Here is a 24,177-nt window from a genome sequence, read left to right as displayed (position 1 = left end):
GCGGCAGCAGAAGGCAAAAGCTTTGCTTTGGTTTGGAATTTTTGCCTGAAATAAGAAGGAAAAAATCAGTATAAGATATGTTTTTCCAGCCTGAGATCAGTGTGGTTCTGTACCAGAGAGGGAGGGTCTGAACACTCCTAAAAGCTGGCTGGTAAAACCTGGTCCTCATTTGAGCTAGAAAGTGCCGAACATAACCATTTATACTATGCATTGGGAATTTCTAGTGCTGAGGTGGGAAAAAAAATGCATTTACTGGAAATAGTTTGACAAAATTCAGTGTTTGTAACGCGTGTAACAGCGCTGCTACTGTAAGGCACCACAATTTTCATAATCTTAAATTTGCTCATATGTACCAAGTTTCCAAATACCTTCCTCCTCTCTGTCTCTGCTGTTGAGTACGAGGGATGGGATGCTGAAAATCCCTGGATCTTTGACGTGTTAAGAGAGGCTTGTGTGGATGTTCCCTGCCTGCTTGGTGACACATGGAATGTTTATTGAGCCTGTGCAGTAAAATGCTGCTGAGGCAGCTGGGTCTGTAGTGGAGGGGATGAGAAATTTTAATCCCTATCTGACGTTATGCAGAGGCAGCTCAAGACTGTGAGGTTGAGATTTTGGATCTCTCTTAGTGGTAGTTGTTAATTGGTGTCGACTCCAGATCCTGATTAATTGGGATTTCAGCTAATTTTGCTAGGTAAACATATGACCTGGTCTAGGGGAAGGTCTTGGTCTAGTGGAAAGTGTTCCTCCCCATGGCAGGGGTAAGAAATAGAGGATTTTGGAGGTCCCTTCCAACCCAATCCATTTATGATTCTGTCATCTCTCCAGAAGATGCTTAGAAATACAGAGGTTTGAAGCTTTACAATGTCTAGAATAAAATCACAGGACAAAAGGGAAAACAAAGCTGTGAGTCACATTGATATATTAAAGATAAGTCACTGGAAAAGCAGATACAAGGATACAATTTTAAAATCAATGTAAAAGCATATTAGAAGCACAGAATGGTTTGGGTTGGAAAAGACCATCTTGATCCACCCCCCTTCCATGGGCAGGGACATCTCCCACTGTCCCAGGTTGCTCCAAGCCCTGTCCAGCCTGGCCTTGAACACTTCCAGGGCTGGGGCAGCCACAGCTTCTCTGGGTAACAATTAGATATGGTTTATATGAAAATCAAAGGTACAGAAAGATGGATAACCAGCATTGCTAAGGAACATGAAAAAACCCTTGTGAATACATTGGGAATTGGAGGAAGTCGAGGGAAAACGCAGCAGAGTGAAGATAATAAATCAGAGACACCACACTGAATAAAACTGCTGAGTGTAGCTGTGTTTAATCATGGATCTTCTGAAGGAACCAAAATCCCTTTGGGCTTGCTGTGGGAATAATTTTGGTAATTAACAGGTTTCTTTTGAAAACAGTGAATTGTGATTTTTCCCATGTGAGACCAGTGCAGACTCTGGCATTTTACTGGAGAAACAGGTGTGGGCAGTGTGTGTGGGCAGGCTGACTGAGAGGCTTGGATGCCAATTTTTTTAAAACACTGCTAGTTTAGAAATAAGGAATTTATAAGTGTTTAAGTTAAAGTATATTTGTTGCAGTGGATTGAGCAATTTAGGTAAGGCCAGATTGATGTGTCTGACCCAAACAGGCTGCATAGCAAAAAGAGCAATGTATGGAGGGATGTGGAGAGTAAAGCTGTGGTCTGAAACAAACCTGCTGTTTCCTAGATAAAGCTGGTTTCTAAACCCAGTTTTTATTTCCTACAGAGGTTAAAATTTAGATTTCTCTTCTATTAAAAGCACAGACCTGTTTCAGAAAAGGATTCTAAACCAAGAAAGGGAGGGCACAAATGTTTCCAGTACTGGGACATGGAATTTTTTTTTTAATTCGTGGCCAGCAATGTGGCAGAAATTGCCAAGACCTGGGGTTGAAAGTATTGTTCCCTTCTAAACACAGACAGTAACCATAAAACCTAAAGAAGACCATTTTTTTGTGGTTTATGACCTTGTTGCACTCCCACAGAGTGGGCGATAAAGGCCCTTCACCGCAGGTACTTGGGCACATGAATATGGAAGGCTGAGTTCACCTTGTAGGTTTGCTGGTTTATATGGAATCATGGAGTTTTTGGGTTGGAAAAGACCTTTTAGGTCACTTAAATCCAACCACCAGCTTACCAGCACCACCATGTTCGCCACCACATGATGTCCTCAATTGCTAAATTGCTATATCTTTTTTTTTTTTTAAACACTTATAGGATAGTGCCTCCATCCCTGCCTTGGGCAGCCTGTTTGGTGCTTGACCACTCTTGCCATGAACAAATTCTTTCTAATATCTAATGTTAACCTCCCCTGGCACAACTTGAGGTCATTTCCTAAAATGAAAGGTTCAGTTAACAGGACTTTTTAACAGAAACAACAACAACAAAAGGACGCAGTCCGTTCCACAGCCTTTGTGCAAAACTGGTGTTCCCTATTGGTGCTGCATACTCAAATGGAATTCTTTATTTCCCTTTAAGAGCAGGAGATCCAATCTCTGTGCCATTTGATGGGTTAGGTTTGGTGCTGGCTGCTTATCAGACATTGAGAGCAGTGCAGAGAGGGAAGTAGGGGAAGGAAAAAACCCCCAAAAGTAGCAGCAGAAGATGTTTTGGCAGTTAAGTAGTTCTCTTGTAGAATTGTTTCCAGGACAACAAGGTTGATGGAGTTACAGAGTGAGTGTGTGTTTTCTTTCCTCTTCAACTGGTTAATCAGTGAGGTAGGAAAACTTGCTTAGTAGGTGACTTGGGTTACATGAGTTATTTTTAGTCTGCACTTGATTGTCCATGTGGCCCTTTTCAGCTATTTAGGAGATAACTGACATGCAAGAAATCACATTTGCTTTGTGGGTTTTTTTAAGGTCATACAATGTTTTTTAAAATGACAATCTAGACTATTAACAGCTCTTTTTGGTGGTTTTTTAATGTGTTTGTTTCTCAGAGAAATAAAACAGCTTTGTTGCTTCAAGTTTCTAGCTCATCTCACTGGTGGGATGCGAGTTTCTTTCACTGTTTGCACAGAATTTTCCCTCTGTTGGTATAATACATTTTTTTTTGTATATACTAATGATATACTGTCATGCAAATGAATTTGGAATAAATTAAAGCATTAATTTTCTCCCAGAGTATATTCAGCTGTAGGATTCCATTGTGAGATCTATTTTCAACTGGAGTTTGGAACTTGGAATAAAGCAGCACTGAATTAAATGGAGTTGCCAATTTTAAAGGGGCACAGCTCACATAAAATCACACCCATCTCCAAAATATGTTGATCTATTTAAAATCTGGAGGAGTATGATGAAATCTGTACTTGAGTGGTTTTCCTTTGTATATTTGATTGTACTCTGAGTTTAATTTTTTTGATTTTTTTTTTTTTCCTGCACAACAACATTTTAAGAAAAAAAATGCCTTTTTTTTAAAAAACCACAAATATTGGCTGTGCATTTTAGAGGCAGAAATAACAAAAATATTGTCCAGGTCATTAGTGACAAACACATTCCATAAAGCTCTATTGTTCTGCTAAATTAAATAGCTTCACGTTTAACTGTGCCCCTTATAAATGAGTTGATGATTTCATACCCCCTAATGATACATGTATTTATTTCATATTGAGATTTTAGAATTTAGGATTAAGAAAACACTTATTGTGCATAGTTTTCTGATGAATTAATGAGATGCTCAGCTTCTTTCTGCATGTGTTGGGGTTCTTCTGAGGCTGAAGGTTGGATGCCATTTGCTAAGACCTGGTGGTCACTTGAGAAAAATTAAGTTTTATTCTCCAAATCCATGATCTTTTATTGTTTTAGGAGAATGACATCGCATAAAAGCAGCTATGCTCAGGTGATTCTGGTGATCACTGAATTATTTCTGTATTCTGGGGCTTTCTAACTTTTTGGAAAAGGAAGGGAAGCAGTTTGACAAATCCACGCTGGCATTTACTTGTTGCTTTGTTATCCCTTCCTGGCAGCAAACTGTAGTCAGAGTCAGGATTCTTTCTGTCCTCCTCTTTCCATCTCTTTTTTTTTCTTTTTCTTTTTTTTAATACTTTTTTTTTCCCCTTGCAAGTTACCATTTTCAGCAGAACAAGAACTGCGCTGACCTTGAGCGATGAGATGTTCTGGGCTTCATTTTCCACTCTGTCCCCAGTTATTTAGTTATTCCATTATCTGGAGCAATCCAGTTCTTCTTTGTGGAGGTTTGAATAGTTCTTCCAGGTCGCTGCTTAGCCTAGTAAGGGAATGAGGAATTCTTTTTTGCTACTTCTGCTGGAAGTTTGCTAATTATGTGGTTAAATAGGGAATGTAGCATCAGAGCATTCTTTTTCAGGACAGTACTCTCACAGCTCTACTTAGATTTTTCTGTTTGTTTTTCTGCTTGCTTGCTCTTCTTTTGCTTCAGTTCCCAGTAAGGTATGGATATAATTTTTCTGTTTCTATAGATTTGAATCCAAAGCACAAAGCAGGACATAAGGAACAACCCTTCCAATATTCAACTCCCACTGAAGTGTCTTAGGGTGCCTGGAACACAGGGGTACCAGGTATGACTCCAAACCAAGAGCAAGTCATCACCTTTCTGAATTAGGTGCTGGAGGCCAGCAAGGAACACTCACAGATCTAAGAGGACAACACAAAGATATCTTTGAGCAATAAAAACCCTTTAAAAAAAATGTTTATTCACTTTATCTGTGGCTACCAGGAATTTCTTTGGTCAACTCTGCAGTAGGTTTTGGAATTTATTTCTAGTTTGTCAGTGTTATGCTCAAATCACCAAGCAGTCTCCAAGGTTCATCTTGATAGAGCAGTTTCAGGAATACTCTGGCAATCAAAATCAGAGAAGCAGTCAAGAAGGATGGAAATATTTTCCAGTGTTGACTAAAAGCAAGCAGTAAGCTTGAAGCATTACTTAACAATGTAATGAGAAACGTCAATTCAAGCAAATACTTTTTTTTTAACAGAATTTGTTTTCTTTGTTGTGTTGCAGAAAAAGGAACGGTGGCTGAGTTGCACAAGTGAACCAGGACGACACAAAATTAAGCAAAGTGGAGTGCTCATTTTACTATTTTGTAAGTCTGTTGCTCAGCTGTTCTATAAGACATCCATTTAATTATAAAGGCCATTAGTTTTCCTCATTTCCTGGTTTGTGAGTGCAGTTTGTAGAACTGTCTGGGTCCCCTGGTTTTGAGCTCAATGTGAGGGGCACAAGGTGGATCTTTGCCTTTGCCATCACTGTGTCAAGGCACAAAGGAGGTCAAGGTTTGGTTGTGTCTTAATTATTGTTGTAGCTGTGGTGATGCAGGGATGTGAAGAGGATAGGTTTGAAGGCAGGAAGGGCTGGAAAGGGATTTTGGCCTCCAAAAGTTGTTAGTATTGTCTGTAATAAGGTGTAAGAAGAGTTTGGACCTTACTTTGAAGCTGCTGTAGTTTGATTATTTTGGAATACATTTAAAATGTTCACTGGGTCCTGTAAGAGCTCATGGTTTGATGAGGTTGGAGCAGCCTGGTCTAGTGGAAGGTTTGGCACCAGAGTTTTTCCATTTTGGTCAAAAGAGCAGCGTGTTCTTCAGTGGTATTTTGCATAGCAAGCCTTGCAGACCATCTTTGTGATTCACTTGTAGTTATTCAGTGGCACATTTTAAAGAGAGCTGCTTCCAGCTGTCTTGAGCAGAGCGTGTTCTGTATGATAACAACATCTACCCTGCAGTTGTAATAACAAAACCCAAGGTGCTTTTACTGAATCTGGTTTCACACCAGCTAACAAGTGGACTCATTATAAGATGATGTGAGGTTTTCTATGTATTGACTCAACTCTAAAATATCCAAAGCTCTGCAAAATGCGTCTCAGCTTGTTTACTAAGCGAGAAGTGTTATTTTTAATGCATAGGTTTTGAAATTATTGGTGACTCCAGTTTTTCCGACAGCCTTTGTGGGGTGTTTTAGTTAAAATTGTTTTGTACTTTTATGGATGCCATTTTAATTTGTACCTATATCTTTATTTTTAATTTTTTCTGTCATAAAAGTTTTAAAGTAATTCTCCAGAGTTGCTTTTTATAGACACTCAATATTAAAAAAAAAAAAAAAAAGTGATAGAACATGTGTCAGGCATCTGCAATTCCTTCAGCATCATGTTTTCCACAATGATTTAATAGCTATTGAGTCTCCTCAAATATCTTTGTTTCCAAGACCTATTTTATGGTAATAAATCATCTTGGCTGTTAAATTCTTGAAATGATTCAGTAGGACAGTCGTTTCCTTAGCACATTCCCTGAGAGATCATAGATAGAAATGGAAAAGTCCTTAACCAGGTCAGCTTTTTCCCTGCAATACATGTGGTCAGTGCTGGAAGTGATAATGAAGTTGCCAACATTTGTTCTGGTAAGCTGCAGTTGTCCAATGTTCCCTGTTCATTGCTTGCTGATTTACAGTGAGTTTTCTGTTAGAGGTACTAAATTGCATTGAGAAATTCTGAGCCAGATACAGAACAAGAGACTTGTCATAGTGTGGTGGAACTTCTAATTTTAAAAAAGGTCTGTCTCAAAATTCATATAAAATACCAATGAAATTATCCAAGACTGCCTTAATTTCCTCTTCCATTTGCACCTGGGCTTGTGGTGGTGCAGTCCTTGGGGTAGAGGTTGATTTAATAAATTGTCAGGTATGTGAGGGTGGTTAAGTTGTGATACCTGCTCTGTCTGTCTCTGTGACATAGTCATGCATTATGTAACCTCTTGTGGCTTTCTGACACCTTGAGAAAACACTGTTTAAATTGGTTATTGCTTACTGGGGGCAGGCAAGGAGGTAATTCAGCTAAGAATTACCAAGAGTACGTGAGGAGTTTTCTGTATTAAATAGCTCATCTAGAACATCGCGTGTGTAAAGAAAAAGATGTGGTTTTGGTCAAAATTCTGGGCATCTGGAGTTCAGGGAAATAACCAGCAGGTTAGAGAGGGATTCAAGGAGAGATGGTATCCCTTGACCTAAGGTGTGTATCTCTGTGAATTGCTGCTGGTTTCTTTCTGTGATGTTTTCCAAGTTGAACATCAGATGTGGTTGCAACCTCTATGGTAGCCCAGAGCAGCTGTGTCTGCTCCATCCCTGGAATGTCCAAGGCCAGGCTGGATGGGGCTTGGAGAAACCTGGGGTAGTGGAAAGGTTCCCTGCCCATGGGAGGGGGTTGGAGCAAGATGATCTTTAAAGTCCTTTCAAATCCAAACCTTTTTATGATGCTTAAATCATCCTTTAGGTTGCGTGCTGAGGACAGCAGTAAGTTCTGGTCTTATTCACATAAACATTTCCTTAAAATCATCAGGGTTTGTGATCTGGAGTTCTTGGTTCTCTTTCTTGCCTCAGAAAAGGAAGCAAAGCAGCTTCCTCAAGGTTTTGAGCAGATTAATGAATAAATTAGATTAAATCTCTTACATTTGTTTTGGAAAAGGGAGCCTTGTATTCCTACAGGCCTTACCTGCCAAACAGAGATAATTCCATTTTAACTGTGCATTTTCATCAGGTGCTTTTACTGCCAGGCATAAACCTTAATTTTTTCAATGATGTCCTTTAAAATGATCCAAAATAACTTTTGTTACAGTCACAATAGAGAACAACCTCTGCATTTAAAAGATGTATTCCATAATTCCATCTGCCCTGTAGGCTCTTGGCAAGAGTACTCTGTGTCATGGCATTGTATTGATTCCAGTTGATGTCTTGCAGAAAAGAAACACTTGTACCATGCACACAGACATATTTAGGGTTGGTAAAAGTATTTTCTGTCATAGCCCTCTTTGAATTTTTGGTTGGTTGTGTGAGGCTGGTCTTAAAAGGGACCAGATGATCAGAAGCTCTTTACTGATTGAGGGAGCATTCTGCTAACTCATGTACCTTCCACCACGTGGCTTTGTCATTTGTGTTTGTCACTTGTACCTGTGAAGTGAGGGCACCAGGGCTGCTTCAGATCTCAGGCACAACAATCAATTACTAATATTTTAACTCTTCATCAGTAAAAGCCCAATATCTGACCTCAGGAGGACTCACTCCTGGCTCATCTCTGAGCAGGTAGGTATCTTAGAGCATATTCCCCTTTACTCTGAATGAGAAGGAGGGTTTGAAAAGAAGATTGCAGACAGCAAGGGTAAAGAAAGCCATTTTCCCCTTTAGGGGTCCCTTTTCTTCTGAGAAGGTCCAAGGGTGTGGATGGCATGAAAGGAGACAAACCCTGAAGGGGTCAGTGAGGGGAGTAGCCATTCACACAGGCAGTGGGTATTCAAAGAGAAACTCTCCATTTGACAGTGCTGTCTTCTGGATGACTTAGAAACATAAAAACACCAGTTGGTTTTAGAAGAGAGCTTTTAATTTCTGTCAGACGTGAAAGTACCTGTAAGTTTAATGTGTGCTCTGCAAAAAAAAGAGGAGCTTGCTAAGATGAGTTCTTAGATTTCCTTTTTGTGCCTTTTCTCTTTGGTGAGGTGGCTCCACAGAGAAAACTCTGGCACCAGCATGGACACTGAGAACCTTTCATGTGTCTTTTGTAGGAGCAGTCCTGGTGCCACACGAGCTGTGTGCTGGAGTGGTCTGTGTTACTCACTGCCCTTCGTGGGGCTAAGGGATGGTTTGTCAGTGTTTTGGATAATTGCCTCATCTCTGCCTGCAGTGAGGTGTGTCTGCATCTGAGCAGATAATACATAAAATGCATTATACATGATATTAGTGCAGCAAATAGAAGCATCATAAATATATATATTTAGTAGTATCTTAGCAATTTCAGTTTTCCTAGTTTCCAAGCAATGTTTTCTCTCTTCGTAGGATGGAGTGCTGCTTCAAATCTGTATTCAGTGTGCCCATATGAAAAAAAATTTGGCTTTAGATAAAAATTTAGGACTTCCTTCTTTTCCCCTGTTTCCTTGGCTCTGAAATACTAATTCCTATTATATTCTATGTGTACAGATGAGGAGATAATGGCTGAGATACCACATCAGAAAAAAGGAAAATCTAAGCAGCCCAGAATTAACACTTAAACCTATGTGGAAAACCTTGCTGGAGTGCAAAATGGATTTAGGTTTTTAAAATGAAAGAATGGTAGGACACAGAGATGGAGCCTGGAGATCTGTGTGTTGTTTTTGCTTCTCATCTGTTGCATAAGCTTGGACAAGCTGCTTTGCATTTTCCTGCTTCATTTCTCCTGTCAGAGATCTGTGTGTTTCACTTGCTGTTAGTAAAGCACTTCAAAATCTTGAATTAGTATTATCATGGACTTCTCTGAGCTTACTTAAAATCCATTTCCTCCTGACTTAGGCCTTCCTAAGGACAGGAATAAATAGAAATTTCTTTTTTCCTCAGTACTGTGGATCGACTGATATTCTGCAGCTGCTGAAGGTCAGGTTGATGCTGAGCTGATGCTCCTTTCTGCAGTCTGAGCATCCTCTGAGCAGCTCCAAATCCAGAGTCCTGTTGGGTACATTGTGTCTCAAATTCTTCTGGGGACATGGTCTGTCAAGAGGTGTTTCCTTCTTCATTGTATTCAGCAGCTGAGAGTTTCCAAGCTCGTGGTGTAACTGGCCTTCACAGGCTGATCTTGCACAGAAACCACCCAGAACCTGGAGCACTGTGTGTAGGTGGCTGGCCTGGGTGATGCTGCAAACTCAATTTGTACCCCCCAAAAGCACTGCCAGGGTATCAGTGATCTCTGCAGCATCCTCAGGTGGGTGGCACAGCACTTCAGCACCTGTGCACCTCCTCAGCTCCTGGTCCTCAGAAGTGCAGGACATGGTCTGTAAAGAGGTCTTTCCTTCTTCATTGTATTCAGCAGCTGAGTTTTCTAAACCTCCTGGTGTAACAGACCTTCACAGGCTGATCTTGCACAGAAATCACCCAGAGCCTGGAGCACTGTGTGTGGGTGGCTGACCTGGGTGATGATGGAAACTCAATTTGTACCCCTCAAAAGCACTGCTAGGGTATCAATAATCTCTGCAGCATCTTTGGGTGTGTGGCACAGCACTTCAGCACCTGTGCACCTCCTGGTCCTCAGGAGTGCAGGACTGATGCTCCTGTGCCAGACTGGGGCACAGTGAGTGTGAACCTCAGTGCAGGGAGACATTCTTGTCCTCAGGTGCTGCTGCTGCAAATATGTGGAGTGAATTCAAGCAGGAATTAGAGGGTGTGGATGCAGTGGTTAACCAGGAAAGTGCATTGATCCTGCTCAGCCAAGTGTTGCAGAAATTTAGTTTGCAGAGTGTTAAATCACTGCTGTTAGAAGAAGCCCCTCTCCAGTGAAACATCCCTGCTCAGAAGCAGCTGCCACACTGCTGGGCAGCTCTGCCTGCTCCATTTCAAACATTACCAGCATCCTGGCAAGGATCCCAGGGACAGGGTTGAGGAAGTGGATGGTGTAAAAGCAGAACTGTTTGGGCTTTTTGTTCTGCCTCCATCCCTCAGCCTTGCTGGGGCTGTGCTGTGACATAGCATCTGCATCCCACGTCTGGAGACACAGAGAGTGAGCTCCTGAAGGGCGGCTGCTCATCCCTGGGCTTCCGTTCAGGGGTGTTAAAAGCCCTGCAGGCTGTACACAAGCGAGCTGTAATTTATTTTAATTAAATACAATAGCTGTGTGCACGCTGCAGAAGGGATAAGACAGGGATTCCCCACCTCTGATTTATCGTCTTGCTGTTTGGATTTCTTTGCCATTGTCTTCCCACTCACAGATTTATGCAGAGATGTCTCATCTTCTCCCTCCTGTGCTGTTAGCAATGGCATCTGTCTTTCAAAATACAATTTTTCTGTTGTTGAGAAGCCATTCTTGCTGTATATAGCAGAGCTGTCCCTGCCTTCCTGACACACACCTGTGCAACATCTATTTTAATCAGAGAGCTACAGGAAGCAAAATCCCCATCCTTTGGAAGCCTTCTCATAGCTGATTTTTATTTTTTGAATTAGGGAGCTGGGAGCACCCACCCTGGGACTGGCAGGCAGCCTGGCAGGAAGCTGGACAGACTGGCCTGCTGGCCAATCTTGTTGCCTTTTATAGAGCTTTTTGGTGAAATCAGCACATTTCCACGCAGTTGGTGCTTTGCAGTGCAGAATTGTTGTATTTGTGAGGTTTTTGGCTGGTTCTGGTTTTAGTCTGCAGCTTGTGACTTTGGGAGCTGGTTGACTAATTTTAATAATTACTAGAGATGATTTTGTGAGGAGAGAGGAGGTGTTTCTATGGAAGAAAATAATTTTGGAATACTGCTCCTCGGCTGGTATGAGGGATTGCCCTGTTGGGGTAGGTGAGTTGGCCGGCAGCAACCTCACAGTCCCCATCCACAACTCTTGAACAACAACTCTTTCTGATCAAATTGCTGCACAGTGTTTTTTTTTTTTAAATTACTTACCTGGGGGAAATGAAAACCATGCAGGACCTGGATCTCCCTCCCACCTCTTTTGGTAGGGCAGAGCAAGAGCAGTCAGTGGGGAAGCACAGCCTGGAGGAGCAGCAGAAGCCTTTGGGTCTGGAAGGCAACTCCATCCACACAGCCATGCCTGCTGTGGGAGGAGTTGAGGAACGTTTGAAGGAGCTGGGGTTGTTTATCCTGGAGAAGAGGATGCTCAGAGGTGACCTTATTGCTCTTTACAGTTTCCTGAAGGGAGGCTGTAGACAGGTGGGGTTGGTCTCTCCCACTGGGCAGCCCTGACAGAACCAGAGGACACGGTCTCAGGGAAGGTAGAGGTTGGATGTTAGGAAAAAGTTTTTCTCTGAAAGAATAATAAAGTACTGGAATGCTCTCAGGGAGGTGGTAGAATCACCATCTCTGGATGTGTTTAAAAAAAGACTGGACATGGCCCTTGGTGCTATAGTCCAGTTGAGGTGTTAGGGCATAGGTTGGACTCAATGATCTTAGAAGCATCTACCAACCTCATGATTCTGCGATTCTATGGGACTCTGGCCTTCAGGTCATGGAATTGCTGGGAGGAAGCCAATTTGCATTCCAAGGCTGAAGGTTGAATGATGATGTCATTTTCTGGACTTCCTCAGCATCTGATGTAAAACCCCTCAAACCCACTGGCACAGCAGAACCACGCATCCAGCACTTGAGACAGATCAGGTTGATCTTGAGCGTATTTTCTCTCTTAGATCTCTTCAGTAAACGAATCTGCCTCCTTGGAAGGTTCTCTAGCTTATGAAGCATTTTGAGGCTCTTGAGTTTGCAATGAATCGCTGCAGTCTCGTCCCACAGCCACAGAAACTGACATGTGCCGGCTGGCCGATCTTGGAGTGCCGGTGGAGACCACGGATTCCACCACTCCCAGGTTCTTCGCAAGAACCCCGGGTAGTGGTTGCGTCTGTGGTGTTGTGAGTATTAATGAGGCCAAAATTTTCTCTGGAGAAAGAGGTTCTTGTTTATTAAAATAGCTACAAGGAATGGAGTACCCAGGATAAGCCCAGGCACCCACACAGCAAGCCAAAAACAGAACAGTGCGCTACCCCCAAGTGCACAGGGTTCTCCCCAGAAAACAAATTTCCAAAAAGAAGAACCCTGACCCAACCAAGCTCCCCCCATTTATGTCCTTTGGGTCCAGGATCTGTCCATTTTGGATCTGCATAGTCATTGGTCCATTTCCAGGCTTCTCATTGGTCTTTAACACCGTTTATTCTGGACCAATCATTTCTGCAGGGCTTCGAATGATGGTCAGATCTTCCATCCAATCCCTCTTCGACCTCGCCTTGCCCCTCCAGACCGCCCTTCCACCAAACCCTGGACCCTTCTCCTGGAACATTCTAATCAGTGTCCCCCCCAACATAATACAATTAATATAACATAATTAATACAATACAATTGAACTATACCCTAATTTAGCATAACTTTTACCTATAACATGCAGTGTGGGTGGTGCAGGCGAGAGCAGGACTACAAAGAACTGAGGCGAAGGAAGGAGAGAGCGCACACTCGTATGGGTGCCAAGGTGCTTTCTTGTCCCAGGTGGGACCAGTAATGGTGTCAGAGAAGGACCCTTGGGGAGGCACTGATAAAGGGGATGGGCGTGATGGGAGGAGACATGAGGGAACCAACAAACAAAGCCCAGGGGAGGAGCATGGGACACAACTGAACCAATAAGGATGGCACAGGGGAGGGAAAAGGCTCAGGAGGCAAATCATATCTTAAGTAAGGGATAACTGACATATAAATTTCTCGAAATGAAGGGGGGGCCTGGATACAATGATGGACAGCACCAGGAGGGAGGAGATAAACTTATAAGGACATAAGGGGAAGGACTAGAGGATCGGTCACCTTGACGGACAGGCGGGAAAACAAGGGACAAACAACTTAGGGACAAACCATTGTGAGGGAGGAACATGGGGAGAACCAAGGGTCAAACCATAATCTCAACTTATAAAAAACAACCAACTTTACAACAAAACCTGTATAAAACACACAGTGCTACAAATCACAAATTAGCAGTTCCTAAAAAAATAATGTCAAGTGAAATTGGTCTTTGCTCTAATTGTTGCTGCTTTCAGAGTAAACACGAATGTGACCTGGATTCTCATATTGTTGTGGCCTTTGAGTATTCCTTAGAATGGGTCTGATGTTTACACAGACATAAATAATCATCTGTACAATTTTGCTGAGCCACTCTTAAATGGAGTGCCATCCACCAGGGAAGGATATATTTGGAAGTACAAAATACTTTATATGTTTGGGTTTTGTCGTTGGCTTTTGGAGCTCCAATATTTGCACAGTCACTGTGTGAAAGCTGAATTTGTAAATCCCATTGGAGGAGAACTCGGATGATAACTGAGAGCACCAGTGAAAAAATAAATAGGAAAACTCTCCTATTGTGTAACTAGTTTGAATAAGTTTAGTGATTCTCGTGTACATGGAATGTAACTTCACAGGATCCCATGCAGGTACCCAAGAGATAAGTAGTTCCTCAGAAATCAAAGGAAGTTTAATCTTCACAAAACTTTCATAATAGGAAAATGTGGCCTTTTTATCCAGAGGCTAAGCTGGTTAAGCAAACATCTAATATTGACTTACTTCTTAGTCTGGCTTTGGGTGTGAAAAGCATCTCTACCAAAATGAAACATGCCTCTTTTTTAACAAAAGTTTAAAAAGAGGCATGTTTCATTTTGGTAGAGATACTTTTCCCCCAAAACGTTTGTGTGCTATGAGCTCCTGCTTAAGCCAAGGGGGAATCTTTTAACTCCCTTTGTGCTTTCTGTTTTCTCCCTGTGCTCTGCTCCACTGCTCAAGGTGCACAGGGAAGTTGAGATCTCATAATGTGGCTGTTGTTAAATAAAACTAAACTGAGATTCAGGCCTTCAGAGCCTGCAGGAGTCAAGTCTGCAAAATAGTTTTTTCCATACCCAAGAAGCGTGAGTCAGATTTTGCTAAATGAGTCAAAGCTGTCCTCAGATTCGTTTAAGTCGCTCTAATGGATGTGTAAATGAGACCAGTATTATTACTGTGCACAGGAATGGCTTCTGAAGCTGATGTAGTTTGCAGTGTCCTTGTGAGTGCCAGGGTGGACAGAGGTGATGAGGAGGGACAGCAGTTTGGGTTTGCTTGGGAGTCCAGGAAGGGTTGGGAATCCTCCTGCAGCATGCTGGGTGCACACAGGTTCCCTTTAGTTCATTGCTGCCCTGGGAGCATCCAGGGCCTGAGAGGTGTTAATGTGAGTGTGCTCATCCTGGGTGATGCTGCTCAGCTGTGCCTTCCTCCTGACAGCCCCACAGACACCAGGATGGCCATTGTCCCTGGAATTGAGAGCTGTGGCAAAACCCTACTCAGCTCATCCCCTGGGCTTCCAGACACCACTCTCACAGCAAGAGCAATATTCTCCTAATGCCTTCCTGGAAATAAATGCCTTTCTCCATGCTTTCCATTCCTGATGCCAGCATTCCTGTGCATAAAGCTGTCCTCCCAGGTCAAGTGTCTGGAGCTGCCACCCTTCACCAGGATGTGAGTCCCTCATGGTTTGCTGGCTGTGTCATGCAGGAACACTCCCTTTCCTCTGAAGGAACTGCATGACCATTAAACCTCGAGCCACAGGAACCTTCCAAGTCTCAGTTTCTTCTCTTCTGTTCCTGTGTTTAACCCTCCCTCTGAGAAATCTGTCTTTGGATTGTGACTTTTTGACTGGGAAGTGAATTTGATGGCTCCGTTATCAGTCGTCGCTCTTTGACTTGCCACAGTCAACAAACATCCCAACATTGTGCTCAGAAAAGTGACTAATCCCTCCTGTGTTGAATGAACTGGTAGACAGGCATGCATTTATTTTTCCTGTTCCTATGTGTAATCAAACTAAAAGGAATTTTTGAAATTTGCTTTTTTTCCGCAGTTTTTTGGTGGGGACCCAGAGGAAGTGAGTGATGGAATTCAAATGTAGCAGTTGAAAGATTTCTGCCATTACTTACTTGTGGTACAAAGATGGGTTGGCAGCATCAGATATGTGATATGCACAATGTCTGGTAGGTCCCTGGATGGTTTTAATTCTTTATAACTCAAACCAGCACTGAGTTGTCTTCACTCTCAGTGAAGAAAGTAATGTTTTTGAAATTTATTTGGTTTAGATCATTCAGATCTTCATTATCTTTTCTAAAGAGTTTTGATTTATAAGATGATGATTGTAGAAGAGGGGAATTCAGGAATCCAGCAGCAATTCTGACACTTTTTTTCCCTCTAGTTTAATTCTGGCAAAGTTTGTGAAACACACAGTGTTGAAAAGGTGTTCTGTACTTTTTTTACTCTTTTTCTGTTTCATTTCTGACTTGTTCCATCTATGTGAGTTTGTGACTCCATTACCTTCCTTCATCTCCCATCTGCCAGTAATTTCTGAGTTAATTAGCAAGAAGCTGACAGCAACAGGTTTGATATTTTTTTGTGCTAAGATTTCATTTTGGGAAACTCTTGTGTTCCAATTGGAGAAAGTATCTTTTGCCTGAGGGAATTCAGAAGTCTGCTTCCCTGTCATGCTGACCTGCAAAGCTGTTTCTCTCTCTGATGTTCATGTAAATTTTTATTTCTAAGGAATTTAACAAGATTCACCATTGTCAGTTGCCTCTCTCTGACAGCTGCTTGAGGAGGTAGTTTAAAGTAAACCTGTAATTTTTTGGTACCTGTAGCTGTGTAAGATAAACCCAGTCCTGATCCATACCAATAATCTAGTCACTGTTGTGTGGGTGCAGAGTCTCCCAGAAGGTGTTTTGTGTACATGAGTGCTTTGTCCTATTCCCTGCAGATGGTTAGAGATGCTGGAAGGATTCCAGAAAATACAGATTTATAATCAGAACTCACTTTTATTCAGGATTTTGCACCACTTCCTGGACAGTATGATAAACAGTTACTTGAAAAAAAAAGAAAACTTTTTATCTTGTTTGGAATCTTTCTTGGGGTTGCTGCCCCACATGCTAAAGACAGATCTGGCTGTTTTGATGTACAGGAAAATGCTCGAAGATCTGGTCTTTAAAGACTATGAAAAACCACTTTAGGGAGTACCAGTTGTATTTTCAACCACATACATTATTGCTCAGCTCTTTACATGAGGCCTGTGCCATGTCTCCTCAGGCAGTGCAGAGAAATCTGTCTTCATTGAATCTGTGTGTCATTTTTAAACACATAAAATAATAAAATCACATTGTTCTCAAACACCAGACAGTATCACAAACCCCACGTATAATATTCACCCAGTTGATTCATGTTTTGTTGCTACGCTGTGTGAAATAGAATTGAGGTTTCTGACCCCTCAGAAAATGAATTGCCATTATGGTTTTGTTGTCTGCACACGTAAAGTCTGTGTTTCACCAAGTGTTTGTCAAAAGGGAGGAGAGTCCTTCACTATTTAAAAGAGAGCATCACATTAAAACTGAGCTCGTACCACAGTGTATTTTTTTCTCTCTCCTCTTTTCCATTTTTGGGTCAGATGATTCAGGTTTTCCTCAGTGCTTTTAACCTTTTGCCATCTGACTGAGCTGCTCAGGGGACAGCAGAGCTGTGAGGGCATCACTGAAACAAATGCCTCTGCTGGGAGAGCTCTGTTTCACTGTCTCACAATGTTTGCTTTCAGTTCTTAGCTCTTTGTTACTCTCTGTTTTTCCTCAGCACTCAAGTGGCATCCTGGTAAACATTCCTATATTCTTTCACCTCTAACACTTTCCCCTTCTACTGGAGAAATCCATGAGTGAGATAGAGGGGAGAAAAAAGGGTTTGTGGCTCATATAATTTACCAGCTCTTCATAGAAATGTAGACTTAATTGCTGGCAACTTAGCAGAGCAAAAAACCAGACCATTACTGTTTCTTACTGTCATTTGGGGACAAAAATTTCCATACCTTGCTGGATGTTACATGATAAAATCATTCTTGTATTTTGTTCCCCATATAATAAAGTGAGCGAACCCTTTAACTTCCTTTGTGAAATGCAGGAGAGAATTTCCAGTGCATTTGTGGGCTGCCCTGTCTTTTAATATTTTGAAATACATTTTAAACCAGTCATAGGGGTGTGCAAGCATACAAGTGTGTAGAACAGCAGTGAGTAGCTGGATTATTTGTATGCAGAGTGGTAGAGATGGCAGAAATATATTTAAAAATACCCTCCAAATAGTTCATGTGGTTCTTGTGCACTACAGAAATTCTTCGCTGAACAGACCTGAACCAATGATTGTGTTTAAAAAGCAGAGGCTAAATTCTGATTTTAAAATGGCTTTATGTCCTTACGAAGACCAAGTATTTTATCTTATTTTGAACATCATAAATCTGCCAAAGGCAACAGAGTTAGAACAGACCCCCATTGCTGCAAGTGAAAGCTGAATTTGGTCCTTGTTCTGTGCTTTTTACTCATGTGATAATCTTTCCATAAATCATATACTTAAAAGGTTTTCTTACTTCCTGCTTTTACCAATCAGATCATGTAAAATGCAGATGAGCCCAGCTTCTGGTTTATTAAATATCAGCAGAGCACCCCCTCTAAACCCCCTTTGGTCACACCAGCCCTTTGAAAAGAAGACAGCAAGAATGAGACAAACTTTGACTGATAAAGCGGAGTTTTTTGGTCTCCTCCCTTTCTTACTCTGACCTGCACTTTGCTTTCGCTATAAAGCGAATGTAGAAATGACCCTGTGGGAGTGGTGAAACTGCAGCACAGAAACAAAAACTATTTGGATTCACCCGAAAGCTGCTCATTCGCTTGCTCCTCTTTTTATTAACGGCTCCAAGCGTGCAGCCTATCTTGTTCTGACTACGTGTCTGTCAGCAAGAGCAGAGGTAATTCTTCATGTGTCTCTTTCCTTTTAATAGTGCTTTAATTTTGCCAGAAAAGCTATTTATATCTTTATGATTGTCTGTTATTTTAGCTACATTAAATATGTGCTTAGAGCTGCCTCCTTTTCCAGTAACTTTTATGGTTTTTTTGAGTAAAGAAAAGGGGGGAGTTTAGATTCAGAACCATGTTTTACAGGTGGAAATCCCAGCTGTCTTCACTGGAGGTTGCAAAGCAGCTTCCACCAGACATCAGCAGCCAAAATTCAGTCTATAATAGGTTTTTGTTTTAATCATCCACGTCTACCACGATGAACATCTCTGTGTGCTGTTGGTTGTTGCCAGCACTTTCGTGTTAGGGAAATTACATTACTGTAAACTGATGAGCAAGTTCTTGTTGCTGTTTGCTCTGGCGGGGTAGGATATTTTTAGAAAGTCACTTCAGAAGTGTAGAACTTCCTGATACTTTTTTTGTTATTTCTCTTTGGACTGAAAACGCGGGACTGGCAGCGTTTGAGTTCCGAGAGGATCGCTCTCCCAAGGTACGGAATTGTTCCTGGTCCCTGGCTGCCAGTGCAGGTTGTTAGAGTTATGAGACCAGAGGTATATTAACGACCAAAGAAAAGTTTGGTTTGGCTGGTGGCTGGAGCAAAAAAACCTCTTAAATATCGCCGGGTAATTTAGTGCTCCTTAACGCCTTTGCGAGGTTTTTGCGTGAGGGAAGGAAGGAAGGACAAACGGAAATCCTTTAGATTTTGGTAGCACTACCTTAGATAGCCCCTTCTGGAGCTGTTCCAGAAATCTTACTGGGTGCATTTCTGTGTTCTTCACATGAAACATTTCCCCTTTAATCCTGGAACGTCTTGGTTCTTTTGGCTTGTGTAGCACCAGCAAACGTGGTGACTCTGTGAATGTGTGTCTGTGCAAGGGGAAGTGGCGGCTGTATGGGAAATGGCAAGATGACAAGTTTAAAGCAAAAAGGACCCTCTGGTTATGTGCCCTGATTTTAAAAGAATATTGCCAAGTGCTTAATGACATGTGTAAGTGTGGCTTCTGATGTTTGCAATAATTTTCATGGCTGCAGTACAGGCCAGTTGGTCTCTGAAAATGTAGATTTTCTGAAGTGCTCGGTGAACTCTGTTTGTCATTGCAAGGACTCGGAAGAACAGCAGTCAGCTGTATTGAGCAGGGCAAATGTACATCGGAACCCTAAAGTTAAAGGTTAAAATTAGAGTTCTCTGCCTGTGATCTTGGGTATGTGATTGCATTATTCTGTGTTGCAGTTTCCTATCTGGAAAATGGGGACTAATAGTACTTCTTGGTAGAAGTGATGCTTAGGGACATGGTGTAGTGGTGGACCTAGCAGTGATGGGTTAATGGCTTTTCCAACCCTAATGATTCTGCTTTTATTTCCTTATGTGAAGGAAATGGAATTAATTCATTACTGTTGTTGTCTCAACACAATCCGTAAGAACCAAGAATTGTTACAGTCAGGAATTCTTCCAAGTGACCATAAAGGTTTGACAAACAAGACATGATGAGTTACAATTAATGGTTAAACTCTATTCCTATAGCAGCTCATGCCAGTACTCTGATTGCTTCTGTTGAGTTGCAAACTGATTAGAACCTAAAATTAGGTTTGTTGAAGAGCAAGAGGAGTTTACATGAAGGGTAGTCATTACCATCAGCTAAATAAGATTTTATTTAAATTAAAATTGTGCAGTAATACATGGTGGGGGGGTTGGAACTAGGTGATCTTGAAGTCCCTGCCCAACCTGACACCTTCAGTGACCAACCCAAGATGACAAAATTCTCACAAATAGATTTGCTGGCGTGGCAGTTGTATTCAATGATTAACTGCGTGTGGGTTTTTAAAAATTCTTTTTAACGCGTATTTCTCCAGACTTAAAAAATAACTCAGCTCTTTGAAATTTGGATTTCAGCCTCTTTGCTCAAAAGCTGTGAATGTGCTAACATACATTTACTGGGTGTAAGAAGCTGACTAAGTAGAAATGCAGTGTACAGTAGATAAGCAAGGTGATGCTGTCCCTTCTTGCTCTGTTTAATCTGGGATTTAAAATGGTAGATCAGTGAATTGTTCTTAATATATTTGTAGTTTTGCCACCCATTTCCAAGGTTTTAAGGGAGGAAAGGTTGTCCTCATTTTTGCTGAAAAATGGACATGAGAGGAGCAGCATTTTCCACTCCCTGGCTTACTAGGTCATGCCTGGGGTAGACTTGGTGTCCCTCTTGTCAGTAAAATGAGGATAATACATGAAGTTGTTCGTAGGTTCAGAAATTCTTCACTGATTTAAGCCCCTATGAAAACAAGAGATAGGAACTTAAAATTAGTGCCAGTGTTTTTAACTGGCTTCTAGAACCAAAACTTAGCAATGAGTTTGCACCTACATGGCAGCTGGAGAACCTGCCTATTTTTTGTCCTTTCTTTCAACCCTCTGCTTAACCACAGCACACATCAAAAAACTGAGCGTAGGAATTCATATTTGAAGAGCATTATCCATAGATGACTTCATGTTTATTCCAGTCTTCCTTATTTTGAGGTTCTGAAATGCTTTTGTAACTTTTTCCATTCACATCCCTGCCTTGAATTGAAGCCATGTTGAAAATGATTTTGCATTCTCTAATGAAAACTTCCAACGTTTACGTCCAGCTCCAGCAACACTTTACTGCTATAGCCCTTTTTTTTCCTAATCTGCAGAAAGGAGCAAATGGAAATGAATAGAAGCTGGCATGTTTCTTCTTGTGCAGTTTTATTGGTGTGCATGTTTGTTCATTTGTCTCTTCACTTGTAGAATTCCATGATCTTACAAAGTGGTTTGTGGTTTGGTCTGAATTGGGGAGACTTTCCTATATTTCACATTTCAACCATTTCTGACATTTTCATGCAATAGAAACAATGCAGCAGAGGAGCCACTGTTCTTTTGAAAATAGCCATTAGATGCATTGGTGCCATCTCTCTGCTTTGAGAAGATTTAAAGAGTATCTTAATGGAATTTTGAGCATATTTTAATGAAGATTTTTAGAAGCCCATTCATTTGTATTTCCATGCTCAGTTGTCCAAAGCTTGATAACAGTGATAGACACATCCCAAAACATGGATTTTATGCACAATCTTGATAAGGGTGCCTGCAGTTCTTGCCGATTTTTATGTGGAACATCTGGGTTGCTGCTCACCTATAGTCACCCATTATTTGTTCTCATGCTTTGACTTAAAATGGGGAAGAATTTTGCTGTATCCTAAGCATGGGACTGAGCAGCAGCACGTGGAACAGGGTTTGGTCAGACCTGTGACTGCTGGAACGTGGATTTGAGCGTGATGGCACATCCACAGCTGTATTTTCTTTCGAAAGCAACACTCTGTGCTGTACACACTGTAACAACAATAATACTCTGAAGCAAGAGGTCACATTCATCCACACTGGAGTTCACTGGTCCTCAGACTTCAGCTGTGGTCAGTAATGAACTGAAACAACCTTTCCAGCATTTGCTTTTCCTAGTAATGGTGCCAGTGGAGGAGCTGGGAACGGCCTCCTGGAGTTTTCAGGGAAACTCATTGTTCACATAAACCCTGAGAAGGAATTTCCCTTCCTTCTTGGCCTGCTAGGTATGCAGTGAACCATACAGTTTGCTTTAGCTAAATACCATCTGCATTTTTATTTTTGTTTTGTTTACTGACTTCCCACCCTCCAGAGTATCACTGTGGTGGTGTATAGTCCACCTTTGTCAGCAGCCTGGGATTTGCTGCTGGTGTTATGCAAGTTGTTGGGCATGGAAAAAATGGAAATAGGTGTAAATTTCACCTGTATTGTGCCTTCAGGGGAACAGGCACAAGTGCTTTGGTTGTTTTGGGGCTGCAGTTTGCCTGGGGCATATGTGGTTACGTATTTTGTCCTGTGGACCTCTGTGTGCTGGAACCTGCACTCCTAGGAAGACATCACTCTCCTGAGGATGCAAGTGACTTCTTGGTTGTCTCTAAAGAAGATCCAAAGCTGGTGCACTGTAAGAACAACCCCAGCATGCCAGGAGTCCTCTGTTTGAGCTGGTGTGCATGGTCACGCTGGTGACATCCATGCCAAGCAGAGCTTGGGGTGGTGACACTGAAGTGGCCAAACAGCAGAGCAGCCCTGTTGACTCTGGGCTCTCTGGTGGTGGAGGATTTATGGCATCTGGTGGTGGAGGATTTGTGCAAAGACAGGAAATGTGCTGTGTACAAGGCCTCGGGTGCTGTGTTAGAGGAACAGGGCCACGTTGCTCTGGGATCCAGGCTGGATCCGTGCCGCTCGGAAATACCATGGCCAAGGCAATAAAACCACCCAAAGATGCCAGGAGCTGGCTTTGCAAAGAATAGCATTGTTATTGATGGTTTTTCATTAACTAGGTTACTCCAGCTTCCTGTTATCAGACATATTTGAGAGTTGAGTGTGCTGTATTGTATCAGAGTTCCTTTCTCCTACTTCATGGTCCAGAAGTTCGGCTTTTCTTTAGAGATAGCATTAAGCTGTTTATTTAGTATCCCTTGTGATCCAAACATGGCCATGTTGTTTGGAGACACAAATCTTCAGTATCACTGTGATCACTGTATGAACTTCCTCAAAGCTGGGTAAGATTGAACGATTGGTTAATTTTCAGTGAGCAAGATTTCCTTTTTTTGTACAGAACTTGCCTCCACAAGCAGTGTGATGATAGAGCTGGCTGCATGACCACATTTAGTAAAACAGTCTCCTACCAAGGGTTCTTGCTGTTAAATAAATCAAAACATGCTATTTCACTGGGTGATTTGTGGGAAATTAAGTAAAAGTTTTATAATTGGAGCCTCTGCAAATGCTAAATAGCACATCACAATAAAATTGTTCAAGTCTCCTTACATAAATTGTTTATATGCTGCTAATCCTTTCTTACAATGAAAAGAGCATTCAGGGGAGTTTTAGTATGGGGAATTTGTATAATCTTGTAGTTACGCATTTGACTTTCATGGTTTGGCTGACAAAGCTATTGACAGTTTTTAAACCTGCAGTTCCTACCTGCGCCCAGCTGGAAGTTTCTTGTACAGAATAGTTCTCAAATCTCCTATTAGAACTGCAGAAAAATCTGGATTACACTGACTCTGCAAAGGAAAGGGATTTCACAAAATGCATTTTATTATCAGTCTTTCCAGAGTGAAATTTCATCCTTCTTGCAGTACCTTTGTCCCCAGCATTCTGCTAACGATCCTTTCCTTTTCACTTGGCACGCCAAGTCCTAAACCTTCGCTCTTGAATGCTTGCATGTTGAAACCTGGGAGAGACCTTCTGTAGCCTTAACCTTTCCTTGCCATGGAGAGCAGCCAGCACATAGCAAAGCACTGGTGGAGAGTTCGGGGTGCGATGGCCAACGCGCGCTCGCCGTGCTGGGAGTGAAATCCCTGGGCTTGGCTGGAAAAATTTAACCCAAGAGCTCCACATCCGTGTCGCTGCTTGTGGAGGAAGACGTGGAAGGGGACTGGTTCTCAAAGGATTAAGTTCCCAAGGTTTTAGGAGGCATAAAGCAGCTTGGTTCACGTGTGCAGCGCTACATGTGCGTGCGTGGGCTGGGGGAGGCTCCAGGAGAGGCTGAGCTGAGGTGGGTTGAAAACAGAATTAGGGCTGACCTAAAGTCTGCACTCAAACTCTGGGGAATAGAGCCATGTACTGAGGGCAGCGCGGTTGGGTGGAAGAGCATGGTCAAATTTTGCCTCAAATCTGGATGGTAAATAAGAACATACTGTCTCTCTTGGTGACCTCTCTTCAGTTGTACCCATATGGTTGCTCCATCTCCTTGTTCTTTCCAAAGAGGAGCTCACAGGGAAATAAATAAGGCATCACTAACTATGCCAGAGTGAATTTGCTTACAGACATGTGAGTATGAATGGTGTTATGAAATGGAACA

The 24,177-nt window shown here is 42.0% G+C and overlaps 1 long non-coding RNA gene across 1 annotated transcript in view; it reads left to right on the top strand.

The window, feature by feature from the left end:
• Positions 1–24,177, top strand: part of LOC131557992 (uncharacterized) — a 94,291-nt gene that overhangs the window by 32,237 nt on the left and 37,877 nt on the right. The window contains exon 3 of the long non-coding RNA XR_009274773.1: positions 5,012–5,093. This is a non-coding gene — a long non-coding RNA (uncharacterized LOC131557992). The remainder of the gene's footprint in view (positions 1–5,011; positions 5,094–24,177) is intronic.

This window comes from Ammospiza caudacuta, chromosome 5 (genome assembly GCF_027887145.1).
Source record: "Ammospiza caudacuta isolate bAmmCau1 chromosome 5, bAmmCau1.pri, whole genome shotgun sequence".
In the NCBI taxonomy this organism is placed as follows: domain Eukaryota; kingdom Metazoa; phylum Chordata; class Aves; order Passeriformes; family Passerellidae; genus Ammospiza; species Ammospiza caudacuta.
The sequence above is the reverse complement of the archived record's forward strand: the minus strand, read 5'-3'. Positions and strand labels throughout refer to the sequence as shown.